The sequence below is a fragment of the Homarus americanus genome, unplaced genomic scaffold (genome assembly GCF_018991925.1).
Source record: "Homarus americanus isolate GMGI-L3 unplaced genomic scaffold, GMGI_Hamer_2.0 scaffold47177, whole genome shotgun sequence".
Taxonomy (NCBI): Eukaryota; Metazoa; Arthropoda; class Malacostraca; order Decapoda; family Nephropidae; genus Homarus; species Homarus americanus.
In genome coordinates this window covers 399,113-410,018 of record NW_024723484.1, presented here as the reverse complement: position 1 = coordinate 410,018, position 10,906 = coordinate 399,113, and positions in this window count along the sequence as shown.

Below are 10,906 nucleotides of genomic sequence, written 5' to 3'. Positions count from 1 at the left end.
GGGCACTGTGTTATTCTCCGCTGCCTGGACCAACCGATGCAACGTCGACATCCTTCTTCAGTTGCTCAGTTTTAAAGTAATATTTTTTGTTCATTGGTTAGCTATTTAACGACATATTTTTTTAATCACATAAAGCGATACATATACACTCAATAAATATATGCAGGCCTACGTATGCAAATGTACCCTGACAAATGTAAACTTAAACAGCTGTCACAATGCAGCTCCAAAACTTTCGCATACATTTGTTGACACTGGCTATACGAACCGTATGTATTATCATACAATTAGTGCATTTTTCAGATCTAGTACTGTGAAGTAAAGGTCATGTTATGTACGCGCATGGACAGTACTGCCAAGAACCAAATTATACTTCTAAAATAACTTTCACAGGAAATACTTTCTTTTAACCATTTAATTTGACATATCACGCATACTGGACTCCCAAAAATCGCAATGTATCTGAATTAAACGCTTTAGTTTTTACAGGGGCGCTTATGGCTGCAATTATTTTTTTTCGTTGCATTTACTCGGGTATAATCATGGGAAATTAATTGTGTGAATAAAAACTTATGCCTTTGTAATTGTAGAAATAAATACGAGTGAAAACTGGCCTTCTGTGTAGTTTTTTAAGGAGTTCTTACACGTATTCATGTTAGATTTATTTTTTCTTCACACTTTAGGCACGAGACCGGTGGAAGGAAATCGATCATTTATTTACATAGTGAAACATACATTTGTAGTGTTTACATTAGGAATTCTCTACACAACCAATATTTAGCTTTGGTGATTTGATTGTATCTAACTCTTTTTTGTTTTAATAATTTTTTTTTTTTTTAGAAACTTGATTCTTACGCTTATTGGCAATTAGAAATTACAAATTATATAAAATAATTACAAGTAATCAATGCACTTTTATTTTATATATCAATTTTAGTAAATATAATTTAGTTTAACTTTATGCTGTGTTAATTTTAGAAGAAAATAAACTAACTCAAATATATTTTTCTTGTATAAATCTCAACCTAAAACTGGCTAACAACATTTAACCAGCTGACCACAATACATTGGTTCACTTGAAGAGCACTCATCACCTGCGCATGAAACCTGGCCAACAGGTGAAACCCAGCGGCCTCCCCTCACAGTGCGTCATCTCCCAGCCATCATAACCCACCAGGAAAGACACATTCCCTGTAACCAAAAAAATGACTGATAATGAACGTTCTTGACGAGAGAAACAAATACCTCAACAATAACACTTTTCGCGGTTATACTAATGACCGGTCAATATAACCTCCCCGATTATAACCGAGTGATTATAGCCCTCTAAATTATACACCGAACAGGAGGTCCGCACATAAATAAAAGAACAAAATTGGCGGATAAAACATAAAAATAACAGGTGAATTGGCCGTAGAATTGCACCATCTAGCCTACGGCGGAGTAGGTATTGGGGTTGGCTTGGGCAGAGGCAGGTGATTGAGGGGGCAGGGGTAGGTAGGTTGTATAGGGTAGGGGTGACCGTGTGAGGAAGTCGTATCCTAGTGAACGAGGCTTATGGTGACCAAATGAGGGAGGGAGGAAGAAAAAAAACGCCTATTGATTCGAATGGTGGATAGAATGAAATGAGAGGAATGGAGAGAGAGAGAGCTGGTAATGAAATGATGGAGAGTAGAATGGGAAAGAGAGAGAGAGAGAGAGAGAGGTGAAGGTGACGAGCAGGAAGGAAGGAGGGAGGGGGGGGGGAGGATGGTGATTAAATGAGGAGGGAGTGAAGGAGTAGTAGGAAGGGTGAAGAGTGTAAGGTGATAATTACATAGTAGGGCTGAGGTGTGGGTTCATCTCAACCACTGTTTTATTGGTGCTATTACGTTTGTTTGTCTTGGCTATAAGGACATCATTTTGTGTGTTTGTGTACAGTATGTTTGTGCGTCTTAGGATGTTTGTGTCCGTATGTGTTAGCTTTTAAAGTTATTGTGTGTGTGTGTGTGTGTTTGTTTAGGTGTGTCTGTCTGTCTATGTGTATGTATGTGTGTGTATGTGTCTGTTGTATCGGTAGGTGTGTGTGTGTCTGTGTGTTAGTGTTAACCAGAAACTCCTCATCACCGCAACTAGTGTTTTAATTTTGGGTGACTCGAATTGAAACTTGGTAAACATTATCATTACTACTCAGGGATGTGTGTGTGTACTCCCGGGGATCAAGAGGTCAAGATCACTCCTAGTAAAAACTGGCTTGGGGACTGCTGCTCTTGGCGTGGCCTTTTTTTTCATTAAATTTGTCTCTCTCTTCATTTTTCTTTTGTTCCCTTTCTTCAACATCTCCTCATTATCCCTTTTTTCTATTTTAGAATGGTCATTTTCCATCTCTTATTTTATTTCCATTTGCTCTTTGTCCTGATCTTGTGTGCCGGTCTTATATATTCCGTTCACAGTTGACCAGTTGTTGATATTTTACGAAATTATTTATGTTTATGTACTGTAACTCAAGTTGTTTACATTTCACGTTTATATAATTTAGTTCAGATACAAAAATTTATGGAATCTGAAGGGGCTGCCTGATATGGCGCTTTGGTTTGGTTAACCCTGAGAACTGTTCAAGTTAACTAAATAGATATACAGTACATGAGGATGAACCCGAGTAACTACGCCTCTTTGTATATAATGTTCCCGGGGTGTATTCAAGTTACTACCACCACCAACAACAACACTAATAATAATAATAATAGTTGTAATGTGTAATAGAGTTAAGAAAAATTTGACTGTCGATATTAGGCCGTTCAGAACAGAATGCTAGCTAGGTTTTGCCAAGAACTCTGTCTCTCATATATTTCAAAGATGTGTCTAGCAGTTATCATTAGAGTTGTCGGAAAATAATGTATGCTGTCTCCATTTTTTCACGAACTGATCAACGTGGATCAGTCAATTAATTTTATATTGAAATATTTAATTCAGACTGTATAATATCTACTCTTGGTTGAAATACTTTATTAGTTGTGTACAGAGCTGATGGGTTGGTATATAATAAGTCTTGTAAATAAATTTTACGTAATAAACGACGAGTGACTATGTGTAATGATTCCAATGGTGATTATTTGAGTTGCTTCACCTACGAATGTTATTGTTATTTTTTTACTGAGATTTTTTGTTTCGTTCTTGTAATAGTGTTGAATGTATCAATTGCTTGAGTTATTAAATACTGGTTTCAAGTGTCGGGTTCTTGAGGATATAACTTAAGAATAAGGTGGTAGCGTATCAACAAGGCAATATCAAAAAGTGGTCTTCTGAACATATAGGTCCACAACAAGCAGGAGGTTGAGTGTGTGTGTGTGAGAGGGAGAGAGGGATGACTGCTGCCAAGGAACTAACCACTGTTATTAGTGGTAGTTATTAGATTTATTACTAGAATTTATTGACTAATGCTTCTGAAGTGTTGCTGTCTGCCACCATTACTTGTTACCATCAGGAGATTATATTTTTTTTTTTAAGGTAGAAGTGTAAGTTAAGACTGAAACCATTATCCTCAATTCACATATCAGCCAGACAGGAACTGAACCAAATACTTTACTTCAACCTGCGGCAAACTTTTATGAACACAGTACCAGGTGTTATAAATCCGTTCCAGGGACATGAGGCTTATCACCCAGCCATCCCGTGTAACTTATATTGTGCAAGATCAACACTTAGTAGTAAACAACGATTATTGATAAGTAATACATAATAATTATTTCCTCGGGTTTTAAGGTTGATTACGAGATGAAGGTTGTACATTAAGGAGAGGGGAGGAGAGATTCCAGCAGTACAATTATCCCCGAGGAGGAGAGGGAGGATGCTGACCCTGAGTAGGGGAGGCAGTACAGGGAAGGAATAAGACATAGGGAACCATAATTTAGTTAATCATATAAATATTCCATTGATGATAGATCCTTCTACACCTAAACGATGGCCATGAGGCAACATGCACCAGCCTTGGCCACATTAGCCTAGCGGCACCCAGCAGCCACTCTTTTCCCTGTAATGAAGGTGTTAATACTGACGCTGTTTGGACACATACTTATATGCCGACTCTGATGACTGCTATAACACAGCTATGAATCTCGTGCAGGTTGAGAGGTGGAGCTAACAGGAAGAGTGGTGGCGATATTTCATGATAAAAATATTTCGATCAAGGTGTCAGTGAGTCCGGTTCTGTCGCAGGTAAACTGAGCAGTTACCATTATTATGTTGCCACGGGCGTGTAATGTGGTGTTTGGTTCTGATGGTTGACGGAGATCGTACTGTGGATGAGATGAAAGTGTTTGAGTTTTAGAAGTATTTGGGGATTATAATAATGCTGAACTATTTTTTCCTACATTCATTATACAAATTAATCTGAATTGATGACACGACCACGTATTACTTTAAGATTTAATGCTCTGTAGTCATACATGAGTACCACTCGTTAGGTTGTCACGGAAAACATATAAAAGTGGATTTCATTGGCGAGATTGACTTTGGCAAACATCTCATATGATAAATCTTGAACGAAGCGGAGAGACAATTGATCAAGATAAGTTGTGTATTACTTTGACAAACACTATACACGTTACCTTAAAGCCCTAGAAAACTCTCTCCAAATTACAATTATTCTCTCCTTACTCTCCGTTAAGGCAGAACTGTGACAATTTTAGTTCGTTTCAGTCCATCATTTAAAAACATTTGTACCATTGCTAACTGCCCCATTAAGTTCAATAGATTGGCTGACCTAGGAACATATTGTATCACGACCTCTCTTGGTGATGTATCGAATACGTTACTGAATGTAAGTTTATCCAATAATTGTTACATCTGGTAAGTTATGATAAATAGACCTAACATATAAAGTTTCCCATAATCGAGGGTGTCAGTTAAGGTGGTGTTATAGAGAGTAACATAAGTACCGTGTGAGAAAGATTACTATAGTTACCCTAGGTAGAGTTGACGTAATTTACACAGGTCGCCACTAACTGTGCTGGGAGGACACAACGCCACTTATACTAGAATTAAAAAAAAAAACACACCCTGAACGCCAATTGTCTTCACTTATATCTGTTTACACTCATGCATGTTTAGATGTAATTATTGCCAACCCGCTGTGCTCCAATCATAATATACTGGCAAATAAATTAAAGAACGATATCAAAACCCACAACACAGCAGCCAGCCTCATCACCTGTGTAGCTACCAGCACTGTAATGAAAATAACCCCAGCCACAATTAGCGTACTCGTATCTTGACGTGAAGGACGATTTATGGTCCTCCAACATGAACAGCAGCCACAGCAGCCAATACAGTAGAAGGGTATTTAAGCCTCGTGTGGTTTTTGTACCGATGACTGTACTGTATCCACGAGTTACATCCGAAATAAATTTACTACTCTCGCATCAATGACAACCTGGGATATTTCTTACTGATACTGATCCAACACTACCGTTTTTTTTTAGTAAATTTTTATGAACGGTGATTGGTTTAAAGATTGTTACCTTAATTCACTAAATAGTTTCTGAATGTTTTGTTCATTTTATTACCATTTGCAATTGATTATTTTGGGTAAGGTTAATCCTTTCACAGCGGGAGGTTACGGTAAGCTGAATAAAATCATCTGGCGGTAGTCAGAATAAAATGGAAAGTGTGTGAAACGCGGCGAAAGGGTTAACCGAGATAGGTTTTAAAGTATGTTTCACTTGGTTATTAGGTTAAAACACACACACACACACACACACACACACACACACACACACACACACACACACTAAAGTCACACTAGATCAAATTGTGTGAGGCTGTTAGTATAAGTTGGTTGCGGTTTCTTTTTTTTATGGTAATGGTTTATGCCACAGGAAGAGAGGATAACGCAAAAGCAAATAAGTTTAAATGTTGAGTCCATCAGGTCAACTACAATGCCTCGTGACCCACATATTAACATTAGTAAAGTGTCAGGTATTTTTCTTCTCACCTGTTGGTCTGTTTATTAGATTAACTCAGTTACTGCTTATAGAGGTTCGGCCTCAGACTTAGTACTGTGTTAGGGGACAATGATATTTTTCAGCTGGAGTTCCTTTGTACCGGATACTGAGATGTAACCCAGCTTCTTAATTTCACGCTTTATTGACGACGACCTTCTCAGTCCCTCTGCATTTACTCTTTCTCAGTAAATGTGCCGCCTTCAGCATTGCCCACGGGAAGCCGACTACCTCAAGCACTGAAGGATATTAACCCAAATACACTGAATATCCTGACCAGTTGCTGTCACTGTTACTCTGCCTCAGGTGTATGATATTACACAATAGCCAAAGGAGGATGAACAGGTTTTGTCTGATTACTTCCTTACGGTGAGGCAAAAGCGTCTAATAGAGGAACGCAGATGCTGTTACAACGCTCAATTACTGTTCATGATACCTGAGCTTGCTCCCAGATATGGATGTAGGCCGCAGCAGGGAGCTTTTAACTGCTGCTTGGCTCTTACTCCTAATAGTACCTCTCATTATACCTTGTTGCTTTGGAATGTGCATTTCACTTTTATATTTTCAGTTTATATGCGACAGTAAGTGGCTTGGTCTGTTATCTGGTAGTTAATCAGAACATAATCGGAAATGTTGGCCTAATAATTTTTCTGTATAATTATATGCCTTGTCAAGAACTAAGAACATCTGATACTCCGGGTAAACAAAACTTTTAAGAGTAGAATTTACTCAATAAAACAATGGGAATATACTTTTAAAGACACTCGGGAATGTTTCTATGTTAATCATTTAAAAGTTGTATTAATAATTTTCAATTTTTTTCTTCTTTTTTTAGCTGGTCTGTTCTCTGATAGGCCTCAACAACACGCTGTAACTTATCAGCCTTATTAATAATTGACGGCTGCCCTTTACATGGATCTCTCTTCTCAACCCATAACTTGAGACACCATATAATCCACTAGAAAATAAACCTTCGAATATCTTGGATTGACAACATGGGATTTGTGACAGTCACTAGAATGTAAAATATATCACAAATACTTTCTTTCAATGAACGTGTTAATTATATTTTACAGAGATACTAAGGTTTCAGTTTTACACACACACACACACACACACACACACACACACACACACACACACACACACACACACACACACACACACACAAAGGAAAATATAGCAATGTGAGGGCAACATTTCGGAGGACTTTGCAACACACTACAGGAAATGTCAGAATAACGAGAAGCGCTCCACATTGCCATTAGGAATTCCACAGCAAATACTTCCACACCTCTGTACATTCAGATAATCTTATAGGTTTTCCCCTGTGTCCTTGTGTCATAAGGGATGGATTTTATTAACTGTCATGGCATCGCTGGTGGATTATAAGACTGTCATGTCATAACAAATGGATTATTTAACTTCTGTCATCCCTAATGTAATATATACTGTATAGCTGCCATGCCATAACTGGTGTATTATATCCGTCATTTCATCATTGGTGTAGGATATATGTGTTATGTTATGACTAGTATATTATATAGCTGTCATGTCATCACTGGTGGTAGGTCGGACAGGTTAGGCGTACCGTGGAGAGGAGAGGTTAGGGGTACCGTGGAGAGGAGAAGTTAGGGGTACTGTGGAGATGAGAGGTTAGGGGTATCGTGGAGATGAGAAGTTAGGGGTACCGTGGAGAGGACAGGTTAGGCGTACCATGAAGTGGCGAGGGGAGGTTTAGGGTAGGTTTAGGAGAGAAGGGTACACCAGTTTGTCTCTCCTCAGGGTGTATCAGGGTATCCCTTATTTCACACCTGTTAGGGGCCACTGATCACCACGCCTCCTGTCAGCCTTCACACTCTATCACCGGTAATCCGCTCTGTGCTTTTCCCTCACCCAAATCACTTTCTTTTCTTTCGTTTCAATAAACTTTCGGCTCATCACTGTCAGCTGTCCATGAACTCTCATCCTTTCTTTCGCTAGTAATTCCACGAAGCTAAAACAGGTTAATAGCGTGGCAGGTATGTTAAGATATGCAGTAAATATCTTACCTGACATTGTATTGGAATTAATTAAGATAAAGCAGCACCTTGAGTTCTTTAATTTAACCGTTTAAATACAATGACTTAATCCCACGGTGTACGATGTATCAATCCTATGAACACGATGACCTATTCACCTGGGAAAATATGACATTGTATTCAGGAGCTAAAGTCATGTTATTTAAGGAGTTAAATTGATTCAGTACTATGCCAGCGGGTTATCTAAATGTAATCAAGTTTTATATTGGCGTGTTAATGTGTTACTATATAAGACGTAAGGTACTTGAAGTAACCTTTCTTCTTAGGTCCGTCTGTATTTTTTTTTCACAGTGAACCTAATTTCCTGTGAATAATGATAAAGACACATGCGCTTATGGATAGTTTGCCGATATATGTCTCTGAAAAAATCTACCATTTTGTTCAACTTAAATATATTTTGTATATGTAGTTAAGAAAATCTGTAGTTAAGAAAATCTGACCTACAATACTTGCCTTTACTTCGTTTTTACTTGGAATTTAACGGAATCAGTTCATCTAGAAATATTGGGTAAGGAAGGAGCAGAATGCACGAATGAAGATTAACTTAAAAAACAGTCATGTGTGGCATTTCACACTCAACTACCATTAGATTTGACTCATTTACATCGTTTACGAGGCAGGTGTAAGAGCAGGAAGGCAAAATGGCAGACACAGCTCTTCTCGTTCTTCACCATAAGGCAAGAGACGAGTGGAGTGAAGTGATGAACAGCCTCACAAACACTTGAGGAATCGGAGAACAACAAGCTGTATTTTCCGGCCTCCCAGAACTCACTACTCTAAGTGTTATTCAGCCCAACAACTGGCATTGTCTCTGGCCTGGGTGTAACATAACCCGGGCTCAGTTTTCACGCCATATAGCACCCAGAGTGACACACATGAACTGTTTCACAACGCTTGATGCAACTCTGTGTCTAAGAAAGCCAAGTGGATTCATAAATTTTACGCTGGTGTATTTAATAAAAGTTCAGGCAAGTCTTGATAAATTTGTTTTAAGATAATGGGAAACGAAACAAAAAATACAATAACTGATGATGTATGTATCGTAGAGAAGTATTGTTTATCCACGTTGACTTCTGATCTGACGTAACCAACTTATAGTCTCTCATTTTATTTTAGCAGCACCAGCGACTCTGTTCGTGATTCTCATATTAACTCACTCACTCTCATATACAGAAAAATAATAGAAGGTTAATACGTGACTTTGTTGCATACTTGATTAGCCGAGACAAACTTATTCACACGAAAAATAACTTATTCAGAGACAGAATACAGTAATGTATTTCAGAAGCCTAGAAGTTTAGTAGCAGGTGATCAAACGGTGTCTAAAGCAGTGTGTTACAGCTGGTCCGAAGAACGAGTCCAATATTGTTTTGAAAATCATTTAAAAAAGTGTGTAGGAAGGAAGCTATAGCATACGTTGGTTACTGTGTCAAGACCGCTAATAAACACCCAGCACTGAGCATTCTAACTTATTAAGAACATCGAGAAGAGAGAGGTCTTAGAAGCCGGAGAACAAGTGACCTGTTGCGGTGGAGAACGTCAATAACAAGGAGTTCTGGAAGGTTGGATAACAAGTTGGCGTTTGTGTTGGTGAACATAGATAAGAGAACAGAGGCGGACGCAGCTCGCCTCTTACCAAGGGTTGACTGCACTTGGAAAATACCTGACCTCACCTCCAACAACAACAACAGTCAATAACAGCCTCCTGAAATATCACTCGACGAAGTTAAAAAACAACGCAGTCTCCGAGAAAAGAGGTTTAAAGCTACGCGCAGTCGACGAGTGAAGAAAAGGTGTTGAATCATCTCTTCAACTTTTATTTTTTTTTTTAAGGAACAGTTTTTGTCGAAATAAAACAAGAGCTTGAGAAAACTAGTGGTAACCAGAAATGCTAAGAACTCACAAGCGAACGAAAACTTTAGAAAACAAAACTCACGAAATGGACTGAGTGTTGTGCTGTAGACGTTGTTCACTCGGACAAAAAATATAACAATTATTATACGGAAGATGTTTATTCCTGAGAGCTGATAATGTGATGAGAAATTTATAATAATAAATCCGAGAATAAATAAGACTATACTACTGGGCAAAATTAACTAAAAGAACCATTTGGTTTGGTGACTCGTCAAATGGGCTCCTCGAGTCCTCGTAAACCCTAATCTAACTTGACATAATCATTTGAATTAGGCCTCAATCCTAATGTGTCCCAGTCCTAAATTTTCTCAGTCCCAATAGCCCATAATTCTAATGGTTTGGTTGGAACCTACTGGGTCTGGTGTCTATATTAAGCACCAGAACTGGAATTAATCTATTATGGAGTATGATTACCTGTTCTTGTATAAAATATAAAATATTACCTAATTATACCTGGAGTAGGTAATCCTTGTTTTGTCCATTTTAAGAGAAACTCATTTTTACATCGGAATAAAAGACATTCAGTGTTTACCAATATGTATGTATGTAGTACAGTTTAGGGAGCCACAGACCTTTTAGGAGTTAGAATAATTAAAAATACCAACATTTGAATATACACTGTAATATATTTAGACAAGTGATGAACAAATGATGCTAATAATGACAGAAATATTAACAATGATGATGATAATCGTATTAATATTAATATTAGTAATTTATGATAACACTCGTATTATACAGTTCATCTGTTATGGAGATTTGAAGTTATCATTAAAGTCAGATCATCATGAACACGTAATTATATCTGGCCATGTAATCTTACATTGTTTTGATTTTAATCGACCGCGGAAAAAGAGTGACCAACAAATATTTATTTTTCTTTTATGTTTACCACCACACAACTCTTCCCCCTAAGTCGTCGGGACATAAATA